The following is a 14,768-nucleotide window of genomic DNA, read 5'->3' as shown; positions in this document are numbered from 1 at the left end:
TGGATTCAAAGATTTCGGCTGCAGCAGCCAAAAGGATAGAGCGGCAACCAGGTGAAGACTATGGGCAGAACCAATTTGGGGAGAAAAGATCCTGAATTCTGTTTTGGACCTGACTCTGAAATCTTATTAGATATACATGCAAGTGGTGACATGAAATAGGTGGATAAATGTAAGAGTCTAGAGTTTAGAAATCTGAGCTGGGGATGTAAGTGTACTAATCATGGGCATATAGATAGTATTTACAGTCACAAGACTGGACAGTACCCAAAAAAAGTGAAGACAGAGAAGCGATTAAGGATTGAGGTCTGGGACACAGGGTCGGGGAAAACAGCAAGAGAAACTGAGAATGAGCAACTAATAAAAAAGAAAAATCAAGAGTGTAGGGTAGAAGGGAAGTGAAAAAAGTGTATCAGGAAGAAGTCATCAACTATGTCAAAAGCTATGACTGACAGATTAAATAGGATAAGAGCTGAGAATAAACATCAATTTTAAGACAAGTCAAAATGGTGGGAATATAATATCTGAAATGCTGAAAAACAAGTCTGGCCTGACACTTTGATGAAACCAAACCAAGAGTGTGCTCCTACAAAGAGATTAATATTTTAAAATAGAAGTTTGGAAAAATTTCCAGAAACATGAAACTAAAATGAGGGGGAAAAAATTCCCAACTAGAAACTCTGAGAATGCATATTAACAATCAACAAGGAAGACAAATAGCTTGGTTCTCTGCTTCTTCTCCATTCTCAACCCTTCTGAAAGCTTAAACTAATTAATTAGATGGAAAATAAACCTCATGTTCTTTCTTAGAAAGTCTGTGGCAAAAGTTCCACTGCCACCTGACCAGGCGGTGGCGCAGTGGATAGAGTGTCCGACTGGGATGTGGAGGACCCAGGTTCGAGACCCCGAGCTTTAGCGCAGCCTCATCTGGTTTGAGCAAGGCTCACCAGCTTGAGCCCAAGATCGCTGGCTCAAGCAAGGGGTCACTCGGTCTGCTATAGCCCCCCCCCATCAAAGTACATATGAGAAATCAATCAATGAACAACTAAGGAACCACAACAAAGAATTGATGTTTCTCATCTCCCTCCCTTCTGTCTGTCCCTATCTGTCCCTATCTCTGACTCTCTCTCTGTCTCTGCCACAAAGAGAAAAGGAAAAAAAAAAGTTCTACTGCCATTTAAAATATTAAACACAATCTAACTGGTCCAAATACGAGGACTGCTAATCTAGCTCTAATGCTCCATGAGACAAGGTACAGTAAATCAAGATTTGTGCTTTCCTGTATTTTTATAAAATTAGAATTGACTACAGTCCAACTCTATGATTCATTCTGTAGAACCAGTTACTGTTAGCCTTTGCTGATAAATTCTCAAAATTAAAAGCAACACATATAGGCCCTGGCCGGTTGGCTCAGCATTAGAGCGTCAGCCCGGCGTGTGGAAGTCCCTGGTTTAATTCCTGGCCAGGGCACACAGGAGAAGTGCCCATCTGCTTCTCCACCCTTCCCCCTCTCCTTCCTCTCTATCTCCCTCTTCCTCTCCCAAAGCCAAGGCTCCATTGGAGCAAAGTTGGCCTGGGCACTGAGGATGGCTCCATGGCCTCTGCCTCCTCGCCTGAGTAAATCCCGGTGGGGCACATGTAGGAGTCTGTCTCTCTGCCTCCCCACTTCTCACTTCAGAAAAATACAAAAAAATAAAATAAAATAAATAAAAGCAATACATACACATAAGACCAATCACTTCAAAATAATTTCATTAACTGTTTAAGCATAAATTATAATTCTATCCCACAAATTTACCAATCATATTTTCTATGACTGTAAAGAGAGTCAACAAAGCTGTCTTGAAAACTAGATTATCTTTGAATACTCCAGCTACAGTAACCTTCATGCAATCATATTAACTATATTCTGAAGAACCAAGAATCCATATACTTCAAACTTTATTTTCTATTAGCAAGTCCTCATCTTCCTGTTTAACTATCCTTATACTATAAAGGAGATTGTACAACTTGAGTAAGAAACTGTACACATTCTGGAATATGTATATTTAAACTGAGCGTTTATTCATATTCCACAGTTAATCACTAAACCTAATCCACTGACTGATAATGACTAGGAAAGAACTACAGATACATGGATGCTCATTAATGTTGTTCTACAGCATCTTAGTTGCACATTTCTGGTGATACCTAATATTACAAAAAAAGAAAAAACTGTTCTAAGACAGATGACTTAACTGAATAAACAAATATGTATGACGCTGATGATATATTTACCTTTATAAAATTGCTAATGAGACACTTTCAAGTAAGTATAAACCAAGATACAACACAAGTTCAAAATATTTTCTGTTTAACACAATTCAAGGAGAAAGAAACAAACTTTTCTTTGTTTATTTAAAGTGAGATTTTATTAGTAATGTAGTAAGACAGAGTAAGTTACTCCAGTCAGAGCAGCCTCTTAAACTCTTACAGATTTATGGATTGGCTTGAATCTTATCTGTCCTATGATATGACCATGTCTACATCTGTGTCTAACACCCATCTTATAAAAGGATTCTGTTAAGAGTTTCAAAATAACTGCTGACAAGTCTATTTTGATTTGTTTTGGGTTTAATACCATAGGAATGGAGATACATATGTGGCATACACTAAAATCTAGAATATATAAAGATGACAGTAAGAAAGGCTCCTGGAATAATAATGGTAACCACAGGTGTCTCTACAAAGAGGAAGGCAATTATGACATATGCTACAACATGGATGAACCTTGGAGACATTATACTAAGTGAAATAAACCAGTCACAAAAAGACAAATACTGCCCTAGCGAGGTAGCTCAGGTGATTAGAGAATTGTCCCAATATGCCAAGGTTGAGGGTTTGATCCCTGGTCAGGGCACATACAAAGATCAACTGACGAATCCATAGATGGGTGGAAAAACAAATCAAGGCTCTCTTTATCTTTTACCCCTTCCTCCCACTCTAAAATAACATTTTTTAAAAAAGCAAATACCGTATGGTTTCACTTATATGAGGTATTTAAAGCAGTATAATTCAGAGACAGAAAATGGAATACTGGTTTCCAGGGGCTGAAGGAAAATAAATTATTGTTTAATGAGTAGTTTCACTCTTGTAAAATAAAGAGTTCTGGAGATGAACGGTGGTGATAGCTGCATAAAAATATGAATGTACTTAATACCACTGAACTGTACACTTAAAAATGGTTAAGCAATTCGTTTTATGTTATATGTATTTATCACCATAAAAATGAAAGATAAAAGAAAGGATTTCTACACATCAAAAGACATCACATACTGTTTAGCTATTTCTTTGGTAATCTCTAATCTTGTCTTTTTTCCTGTCACTAGCATATTTCTAGTACAGACCAATTTCAGGCAAATTTATAGGTCAAACTATTTAGAGATTTACAAATAATTAACATAATTATATTACATTAAAATTCTGATTGGACATAAAAAAAATCTTCTTTTGCTACAAAAAGCTTTATTATTTCGATTTGGCCCATGGCATGGAAGAGGGCTCCATGGTAGTTAAAAGGCTGCCTAGTGGTTTTACAGAGTGGCTCAAGCCGAAGCCAGACACCAGGGAGATGCAGAGGAGCCCTCAAAGGCTTCTGGGCTCCAAAGGCTCCAAGTTGTGCTTGAGGGTGAGCCCTTCAAAGAGATACTGGCCCAGCCCAGCCTGGAGGCTGGCCAGCCTGCAAGACATTAGTCAGGTCACTCATCTTGATGAATTTTATCTTATCCAGGAAGTGGTTCTCGAGGAAATCACAGAGATGAGGGTCTGGGCGGGCAGAACTCAAGGCACGCAGATCCAAAAGGGCCTGGTTCAGTTCTTCTCCACGACCATCCTGAGTTTTTCTCTACTCATTTTGGGAAAGTTTCTGTAGGTCCTGGAAGAGGGCATGGCCATTGCATTGGCTTTGCATCTTCAAAGTAGCAGAAGTAGCTCCAGAGCCACATCCTGGTGGTCTAAATAAAAGCCCAGTGAGAGGTAGGTGTACAAGGCCCACAGATGCATAGTTAACCAGCAATTTCCACCTCGGTGGAATAACTCAGACCAACTTAGGAGCTCAAGGTTGCTCGGCAATGAAGAGTTAAGCTCAAAAAATGATGTTAGCTGGTCTCAGAGGCTGAGAATGGCTAGTATCATTCCAAAAATGGTGACTGGAAAAGAGGTTAGAGAGTGGTCAGAGGTTGAAAGAAGGCACATCCCTGGGTCTGTCCTATACAAACATTATTGAAGCAAGTAACAAATCTGGGCATGGACATGACCTCTGAAATTTTTTAAACTGGGTCTTAATGCTGATACAGTATCGTATCATATACTACACAAACCTACTGGTCAACTGCCTAAGAATCTGTGCTTGGGCCCTGGCTGGTTTGCTCTGTGGTAGAGCGTCAGCCTGGCATGTGGAAGTCCCGGCTTTGATTCCTGGCCAGGACACACAGGAGCTTCTCCATCCTTCCCCCTCTCTTTTCTCTCTATCTCTCTCTTCCCCTCCTGCAGTCAAGGCTCCACTGGAGCAAAGTTGGCCCAGATAATGAGGATGGCTCCATGGCCTCCACCTCGGGCACTAGAATGGCTCTGACTGCAGTGGAGCAACGCCCCAGAGGGGTCAAGCATCACGCCCTGGTGGGCATGCCAGGTAGATCCAGGTCAGGTGCATGCGGGAGTCTGTCTGTCTGCCTCCTCCCCACTCACTTCAGAAAAATACAAAAAAAGAATCTATGCTTGGCTTAAATATAAGAATTAGTATATTCTGTCTGACTAGGTGTTGGCGCAGTATATAGAGTGTTGGCCTGGGATGCTAAGGACACAAGTTCGAAACCTCAAGGTGGCTGGCTTGAATGAGGGCTCATCTGGCTTGAGTGCAGGCTCACCAGCTTGAGCGCGGGGTCGCTGGTTTGAGCGTGGGATCATAGACATGAACCCATGATCACTGGCTTGAAGCCCAAGGTCACTGGCCTGAGCCCATGGTTGCTGGCTTGAGCAAGGGGTCACTCACTCTGTTGGAGCCCCCCAGGTCAAGGTACATATGAGAAAGCAATCAATACACAACTAAGGTGCCGCAATGAAGATTTGATGCTTCTCATCTCTCTCCCTTCCTGTCTTTCCCTCTCACGCTCTCTTGCTCTCTCTCGCTAAAAAAAAAAAAAAAAAAAAAAAAAATCAGCATATTCTACTAAGGTAGCATAACTTGTTGCTCAAAATGTGAAATTTGAAATTCTGAATAGTTAGTAATGAGTAGAGATTTATGCCCTTTAGAGCTAAAAGAAACCTTTGTAAATTCCATCTTAGGAATAATAAGACAATAACAATTGCCTTCAAAATCAGCAGTAATTCTTTTTAAAAAAATAACCTGTATAATAAAATATAAGCAAAATTTTTTATTCATTCAACAAATATTTTTTAAGCATTTATTGGATGTGAGCCACTATACACCTAGAAATAAACTGAACCAAGGATGTAAAAGACCTGTACTTGGAAAATTATAAAACACCAAGGAAAGTCTGACCTGTGGTGGCACAGAGGATAAAGCATCAACTTGGAACATGGATGGCACTGGCTCAAAACCCCTGGCTTCCTGGTCAATGCACTTATGGGAGTTGATGCTTCCTGTTCCTCCCCCTCTTTCTCAATCTCTTTCCCTCCCTCTATCTCTCCCTTTCTCCCCTCTCTAAAATGAATTAAAAAAAAAAAAACACTGAGAAAAGAAATTGAAGAATATACAAATAGGCCCTGGCTGGGTTTCTCAGTGGATAGACTGTTGTCCTCCCTTGCCAAGCTAATGTGTTCGATCGCTGGTGAAGGCACATACGAGAAACAACCAATGAGAGCAAACTAAATGGAACTAAGTGGAAAAGTAAGTTGATGCTTATCTCTTGCTCTCTCTCTCTCCCTTTCTTCCCCTTTCCCCTCTTCTCCATCTCTCTTTCAAATCAATGGAAAATTAAAAAAAAAAAAAAACCCAAGTAAGTGGAAGAAATATGTATTCAGATAGTGGGGAAAGCTGAAGTGTGTGGGAGCAAGGAGAGTATGTGAATTCTCTATACGTTTTGCTCAAGTTTTTTGTGAACCTACAACTACTCTAAAAAATAAATTGCATATCATCTGTACACTGTAATGTGTGTTCACACCACAAGTCAAGTCTCTGTCCATTACCATATCCTCCAATATCCTCCTCCACCTTCCCCTAGCCCTCTTTCCCACTGACTAGCTCCACCACACTGTTTACCAAGTTCATGAGTTTCTCTTTTTTATTTTGTTCATTACCTTCAACCCACCCAACTGGGAACTGTCAGCCTGTTCTCTATGAGTCTCTCTCTATTTTGCTTGTTAGTTTATTTTGTTCATTAGATTCTGCATATGACTGAAATCAGATGGTACTTGTCTTTCTCTGACTGGCTTCTTTCACATAGCATAATGTTCTCCAGGTCCATCCACGCTGTCATAAAAGGGTAAGATGTCCTTCTTTTTTCAGCTGAGTAGTATTCCATTGTATAAATGCACTACAGCTTTTTTATCCACTCATCTACTGATGGACATTCTGAGCTGCCTCCAAATCCTGGCTATTGTAAAGAACACTGAAATGAACACAGGAGTGAATAAATTCTTTCAAATTACTATGTCGGGTTCCTTCAGATAAATATGCAGAAGTGGAATTACTGGGTCATAGGATAGTTCCATTTTAATTTTTTTAAGAACTCCACAGTGCTTTCCCACAGTGGCTGTACCAATCTGTATTCCTACCAACAGTGCACAAGAGACCCGTTCTCCACAAACTTACCGACACTTGTTGTTGATTGGTGCTACCCATTCTGACAGGTGTGAGGTGGTTCTAAAAAATTTTGCCTTTTCTATAATTTGTACCAACTCATCCACTTATGTCCTTTCATTTGTTCCATTCCTTCAAATAAAGTAATTTGCCCTCACCCCCCAAAAAAAGAAATCAGCAAAGGACCTGAATAGACATTTCTCCAAAGACAAACAGATCACCAATAGACATATGAAAAGATACTCAATGTCACTAATTATCAGAGATGCAAATCAACAAGGTGTCTTTGCTAGGTAAACAAACTGTGGTACATCAGACAATGGAATATAATTCAACATTAAAAATAAATGAGTTATCAAGCCATGAAAAGACACAGACGAAACTTAAATATATATTAGTAAGTAAAAGAAGCCAACCTGAAAAGACTACATACTATATGACCTCAACTTATGAAACTCCACAAAAGGCAAAACTATGGAAACACTGGAAAGATCAGTGGTTGTCAGGAATTAAGAGGGAGCAAGTAATTAATGAGCAGAGCAGATAATTTTTTTTTATTATTATTATTAAGTGAAAGGCTGGGAGGCAGAGACAGACTCCCACATGTGCCCCAACCGGGGTCCACCCAGCAAGCCCACTACCAGGTGATGCTCTGCCTGTCTGGGCCTCTGCTACATTGCTTGGCAACCCAGTTATTTTCGCACCTGAGGCAAGGCCATGGGAGCCATCCTCAGCGCCCGGGTCCAACTTTTGCTCAAGCCATTTAAGCCACGGTTGCAGGAGGGCAAGAGAGAGAGAGAGAGATAGAAAGAGAGAGCTGGAGAAGCAGATGGCTACTTCTCCTGTGTGCCCTGACCGGGAATAGAACTGGAGACTTCCACAGGGCAGGCCAACACTCTACTGCTGAGCTAACAGGCCAGGGCCAGAGCAGATGATTTTTAGGGCAGTGAAACTATTATATATGTTACTACAATGGTGAGTGCCATGTCATTATACATATATTTAGAGAGCTCCTAAAAATGTCTTGCATTTCCATTTATATGAACTGTCCAGAACAAGTCAGTCTACCCTGACTGCAACTAGGTTAGTGGTTGCCTATACCTGGGAGCAGGGGAAAGGGGAATAAGAACTCACTGCTAATGGGTATGAGGTTTTCTGTGGGTGGGGGGTGATGAAAATATTCTAAAATTAGATTGTGGTGATGGGTGTACAATTCTGTGAATACACTAAATTGTATACTTTAAATGAGTATGGTATTTGAACTATATTCCAATGAAGTTGTCAAAAATTTTTTTAGTATACACCTACCTCAGTAGAAAACAGGCAGGTGAAAAAAAGAAAAATGTGGTGGCTAGTAAAACTAAAAATTTTTACACTACGTATTAATCAAACAAATGGGAATTCAAGCAACTTTTGGATATCGTTATTTAAAATCTTTTCACTTGTAAAAGATTAGAATGGCTAATACCCTGATCATTGATGGGTATACTTATATGTAGTTGGTGGAACATTAAATTGGTTCAGTGTTTGTTGGAGGGGCGGACGGGGGTTAGGAGGGTAGATAATACATCACTGTGTAATAAAAAGCCTTAAAATATTTATTCAACATAAAACATTTACTTCAACAATTCCACTTCTAGAAATTTATACAAGGATTTTTTTCACTTGACAGTCTATTTCAAGTATCTCCATGTTACTCGTTTCAATATTCTGAACAGCCCCACACATATACATACTATTTAGGAGTGTTATATTCCCCACAAAACACTTATATAATAATTAATGTTCTTTTATGGATGTTTCATTTATACCGTTATTGTTGAAAAGTTTTAAAAAACAACAACGTTCAAGATGGGTTTCAGGCCACCCAAGAGCAGCTTAATTGCAAATTGAAAGAAACTGCCGTTTTGAAGAAAGTTTAACTTGTTAAATCTTTGAGCCAGGTTTTGGACCTTTGATGGTGAACAAGAGTCAATCCCTGCCCTACTGAGCAAATGGACAGTACTTAAATTACAGTTTGTTAAGTGATACAATTGAAGTAAATTCCTGGAGAATATAAAAAAATCTCTACATTGCATAGGCAAGTATGGTTTCCCACTGAAAGAAATGGTTAAGCTGAGAGGTGAAGGACAAATTGATAATTACCAAGGCAAGGAGGAATTTAAGAGAAGAAAGCCTTCTGGCAGAAAACTGCACGTGAACATGTAGAATGGTGAGAATAGAGCTGTTAATTAAGGGCCTAATCATGAGCCTTTTCAGTGACATTAAGGATTTTAATCTGAGTGTAGGAAAACTGTCTCAAAATGTTAAGTAGGTGGTTGATCTATCTTGATCATATTTTATTTTGATTGCACTGTGTTGATGTAATTAACTTCACTGGAGCAGAAAAATCCTTTCAAGGGTGGTTGCTGCAATTCAGGTGAGAGGGTGATGGTCTGTCCTAGGTAGTTAGGAGAGATATTAGTGAGATATCATCAAAGTATTTAGGAGGTAGAAGGATATGGTGTCTTATGTTTGTTCGAATATGGAAGAAGGGGGAGAAGGAGTACAGGATACTGTCAAGATTTATCTTGATCATCTAACTGTAGGAATAGCATTGTTACTCACTGAGATAGAGAAGAGCAGATTAGATGGAGAAGATAATGCCCAAATTTTGAATTACGTATAATCCATTCAGGAAGACTTTTTTTTTTAAAGATTTTATTTATTCATTTTAGAGAGAAGAGGGAAGAGCAAGAAGCATCAATTCCTGTATGTGCCTTGAGCAGGCAAGTCCAGGGTTTCGAACCAGTGATCTCAACGTCCCTGATTGATGCTTTATCCACTGCGCCACCACAGGCAGACATTATCAATAGGCAATCCAAACCTCTAAGAGAGATACAGGCTAGAAATAAAGATTTGAGAACTTGATATTTATTTCAAAGTGGTTATTGGGCAAATAAAATATATTATTCTCCTTTGTTAAAGATTGCACTGCCCACGTGGAAGCCCATTGCCCAGGTGATGGTATTTATTGGTGGCCCTTCTTGCTTGGCATGGGCGTGATTATATTAACGTGTGCTGGGGGTATCCTGGGACTTGGTTTGGGGACTAAGCCTTTCCCACCCTTTTTGATGTGGGGTGGTGAACTCTCATGAGGAATCCCATTACGCCTAAGATAAGTGACTTTGTATCAGAGACTTCCTTGTTTGTATATTGGATTAAAGGTTTTGATTTCTACACTATAAAATGGGGGCAGACCGGGAGCTTGCTCTCTCTTGGTTCCTGAGATTAGGATTAGAGAGGAGAGCAGAGAGGAGAGCAGATAAAGGCCATGTGGAGGAGAGGAGACACAGTCAAGATAGTGGAGTGCTGAGGGGGGAGCCAGTTTGTGCAGAGTTTGTGTGTGGAGAAGGAAGGAGATGGGGTACAGAGGTGAATAAGTCTGGTGAGCTAGAAACCTTTGATTCTAGGAAACTCAGACAAGTCGGTAGCTTTGTGAGCACTGAATGAGTGGGTTTTGGAGCCCAGTGTATGTTTTTACTTGCCCGCCAGGTGCAAACTAGGATTAAAGATGATAGCCCAAGAGTTCTTGGCTCCATTGTTTCATTATTGTCTGTCCAAATCAGATGCGAACCTGCACGGGCCAGGCGGCTATGATGGTGGCCACGGCTACTGGCTTTACAGTGGTTTTATAAATTGGGATAATTTCCTTTTATATTTTGACAGATACATGGCAAGCTTATGTTGAAAGAGCTGCTTGCCAAATAACAGGCTATCCGGAAGTGTTTTGTTGGACACGTTTTACTTTCATTATTATAATTGTGAGATTTAACCTAATTCATATGTGTTATTTTCGTTTCTTCATTGTCACAGTTTTCATAGCATTTGGAAATCCATTGAATTGAAACACTTGATGGTATTTAGCCCTTCTTCTGTAGATTGACATTTAAGTTGTTTCCTATTTTATCAGTGCTACTATTTACATTCACAGCATTATTATGAAATTCCTATGCATGTCAGCACATGTGTGAGAGCTAGGGAGTAAAACTACCAGATGGCGAGATACATGCATCTACAATTTTACCAGATATTGTCAACTTGCTTTATAAAGGGGTTATATAAACATACACTCTTCCAATACTGAATCCAGAAGAATGAAAACCTGAATAGACCAATCACAACTAATGAAATTGAAGTGGTAATCAAAAAACTCCCAGCAAATAAAGGTCCTGGACTGGATGGCTTCACAGCTGAGTTGTACCAAACATTTAAAGAAAAATTATTCTTCTCAAACTATTCCAAATAATTCAAGAGAAGAGAAGACTTCCAAGCTCTCTTTATGAGACTAGCATTATTCTAATTCCAAAATCATAGAAACACTACAAAGTAAGAAAATCATAGGCCAATATTCCTGATAAACATAGATGTTAAAATCCTCAATAAAATATAAGCAAACTGAAAACAGCAGCACATTAAAAAGATTATACACATGACCAATGGCATTTATTTCTGGGACGCAAACAATATTCGCAAATCAAAAAACTTAGTACACCAAATAAACAAAATAAAGGATCAAAACCACATGACAGGTGCAGAAAAACCATCTGACAAAATCCAGCACCCATTTATGATAAAAACTCTCAGTAAAGTGGGAATAGATAAACCCACAACCAACATCATACTCAATGAACAAAAATTAAAAGCATCAACTCGTAGTTGCTTTCACTTTAGCTATACACTGAGCTTCTTGTACATGCCCTAAACAGGGCCATGCCAGTGTCCCCTTGCTCAAGCCAATGACCTTGGGCTTTTCATACCAGCAACCTTGATCTCAAGCTTTGGGGTCATGTGGACAATCCCCCAATCAAGTCAGCAACCCAATGCTATCAAGTCTGCACTCAGAGCCAGCGACCTCGAGGTTTCAAACCAGCGACCAGCTCGATGCTATATCCACTGCACAACCACCAGTCAGGCTGTGGTTTCATTCTTGTGACTGATTTCTAGTTTCATACCATTATGGTCAGAGAAAATGCCTGATATAATCTCAATCTTCTTAAATTTACTGTGACTTGTTTTGTGTCCTAGTAAGTGGTCTATCCTAGAAAATGCATATGCATTTGAAAAGAATGTATATTCTGCAGCTTTGGAGTACCATGCTCTGAAGATATCAATTAAATCCATCTGATCTAGTGTGTCACTTAAAGCCACTGTCTCCTTACTGATTTCCTATGTGGAAGACCTTTCCATTGATGTCAATGAGCTGTTACAATCCCCTTCTAAGACTGCATTGTTGTTGATCTCCCCCTTTATGTCCATCAAAATCTGTTTTACATATTTAAGCACTCCTACACTGGGTAGGTAAATGTTTACCATGGTTATATACTCTTTTCAGATTGTTCTCTTTATCATTATGTGCTGTCCTTCTTTGTCTCCTACTATATATAGCCTTTGTGTTTTTGTTTTGTTTTGTTTTCTTAGCAAGAGAGACACAGAGGGAGGAATGAATAGGGACAGACATGAAGGGAGAGAGGTGAGAAGCATGAATTCTCTGTTTCAGCATAGTTGTTGTTCATTGATTGCTTTCTCTTATGTGCCTTGACCAGGGGGTTCCAGCTGAACCAGTGACCTTGGGCTCAAGCCAGCGACCTTTGGGCTCATGCCAGCAGCCTTGATCTCAAGCTGGTTTTAAAGACTATTTTGTCAGATATAAGTATTATTACCCCAACTTTGTTTTCATTGGCATTTGCATGGAATTTTTCTTTCCACCCCTTCACTTTCAGTCCATTTGAATCTTTTGTTCTGATGTGGGACTTTTGTAGTCAGCATATATATGGGTTATATTTTCTTATCCATTCATCTACCCTGTGTCCTTTGATTGGAACATTTAATTCATTTATATATAAGGTTATTATTCATATGTACTTATTTATTAGCATTTTATTCTTTATACCTATAATCCCCTCTCTCAATTTCTTTTTTCCTTTCCTATTCTTAAAGCAGGCCCTTAAACATTTCTTGAAGTATTGGTTTTGTGGTAATGAATTCCTTTAGCTTTTTCTTATCTGAGAACTTCTATTTATCCTTCAGTGGTCCTTCGTCTATCGCGGAGGTAAGGTTCCAGAATCCCCTTCCTTAGGTGAAAATACACAAAGTAGTGACCTTATATTTATTTTATTATTTATATATTTTTAAGGCTTTATAAACCCTCCCCACACGTTTTTTTAAATGTGGAAACATTTTTTTATTAATTTTAATGGAGTGACATTGATAAACCAGGGTACATATGTTCAGAGAAAACATCTCCAGGTTATTTTGACATTTGATTATGCTGCATTCCCATCACCCAAAGTCCAATTGTCTTCCGTCACCTTCTAACTGGTTTTCTTTGTGTCCCTCCCCTCCCCCAACCCCCATTCTCTCCCCCCCCCACCCCGTAACCCCCACACTCCTGTCCATCTCTTTGTCTCATTTTTATGTCCCACCTATGCGTGGAATCATATAGTTCTGAGTTTTTTCTGATTTACTTATTTCACTCAGTATAATGTTATCAAGATCCATCCATGTTGTTGTAAATGATCCGATGTCATCATTTCTTATGGCTGAGTAGTATTCCATACTATATATGTATCAAAGCTTTTTAATCCACTCGTTCACTGACGGACACTTAGGCTGTTTCCAGATCTTCGCTATTGGTGGTCTAGTTTCCTTTTTTTGCAGGTAGCTGTACAATTTTCCCAACACCATTTCTTGAAGAGGCTGTCTTTACTCCATTATATGCTCTTACCTCCTTTGTCAAAATATCAGTTGTCCATAAAGGTGTGGGTTTATTTCTGGGTTCTCTGTTCTGTTCCATTCATCTATATGCCTGTTCTTATGCCAGTACCAGGCTGTTTTGAGTACAATGGCCTTGTAGTACAACTTGTATCAGGAAGTGTGATACCTCCCACTTTATTCTTCCTTTTCAAGATTGCTGAGGCTATTCGTGTTCTCTTTTGGTTCCACATAAATTTTTGGAATATGTGTTCTATATCTTTGAAGTAATTCATTGGTATTTAAATTGGTATTGCATTGAAATTATAGATTGCTTTGGGTAATATGGACATTTTAATGATGTTTATTCTTCCTAACCATAAGCATGGTATATGCTTCCACTTGTTTGTATATTCCCTGATTTCTTTTATCAATGTTTTATAATTTTCCGAGTACAAGTCTTTAATCACACTGGTTAAATTTATTCCTAGGTACTTTATTTTTTTGGTTGCAATGGTGAAGGGGTTTGCTTCCTTAGTTTTTCTTTCTAACACTTCATTGTTAGTGTATAAAAATGCCTCTGATTTTTTAGTATTAATTTTATATCCTGCCACCTTGCTGAATTCATTTATCAGATCCAGTAGTTTTTTGACTGAGACTTTAGGTTTTTCTCTATACAGTATCATATCATCTGCGAATAATGATAGTTTTTCTTCTTTTCCAATTTGGATGCCTTTTATTTCTTCTTCTTGTCTGATTGTTGTGGCTAGGACTTCCAGAACTATGTTGAATAAGAGTGGTGAAAGGGGGCACCTCTGCCTTGATCCTGATCTTAAGGGGATTGCTTCTAATTTTTGCCCATTGAGTATAATGTTGGCTGTGGGTTTGTCATAGATGGCTTTTATCATGTTGAGGTATGTTCCCTGTATTCCCACTTTGCTGAGAATTTTGATCATGAATGCGTGCTGGATTTTATCAAATGCTTTTTCTGCATATACTGAAATTATCATGTGGTTTTCCTCCTTCCTTCTGTTTATATGATGAATCACATTGCAAATATTGTACCAGCCTTGCCTCCGAAGAATAAATCCCACTTGGATAAATAAATCAGGGATACTGGCCTATAATTTTCTTTCTTTGTGTTGTCTTTGCCTGGTTTTGGAATCAGAATTATGCTTGCCTCATAAAAGGAGCTTGGAAGTCTTCCTTCCTATTGAATTTTTTGAAATAGCTCGAGAAG

General features: G+C 39.0%; 1 protein-coding gene across 3 annotated transcripts in view; it reads right to left on the bottom strand.

The window, feature by feature from the left end:
- The window catches only part of ACAP2 (ArfGAP with coiled-coil, ankyrin repeat and PH domains 2), a 206,237-nt gene that overhangs the window by 134,451 nt on the left and 57,018 nt on the right, over positions 1 to 14,768 (bottom strand). The gene's annotated exons all lie outside the window — the stretch shown is intronic.

Source organism: Saccopteryx bilineata, chromosome 8, assembly GCF_036850765.1.
Source record: "Saccopteryx bilineata isolate mSacBil1 chromosome 8, mSacBil1_pri_phased_curated, whole genome shotgun sequence".
NCBI lineage: Eukaryota > Metazoa > Chordata > Mammalia > Chiroptera > Emballonuridae > Saccopteryx > Saccopteryx bilineata.
Note: the sequence above shows the minus strand (reverse complement) of the source record. Positions and strands in the feature narration are given on the sequence as shown.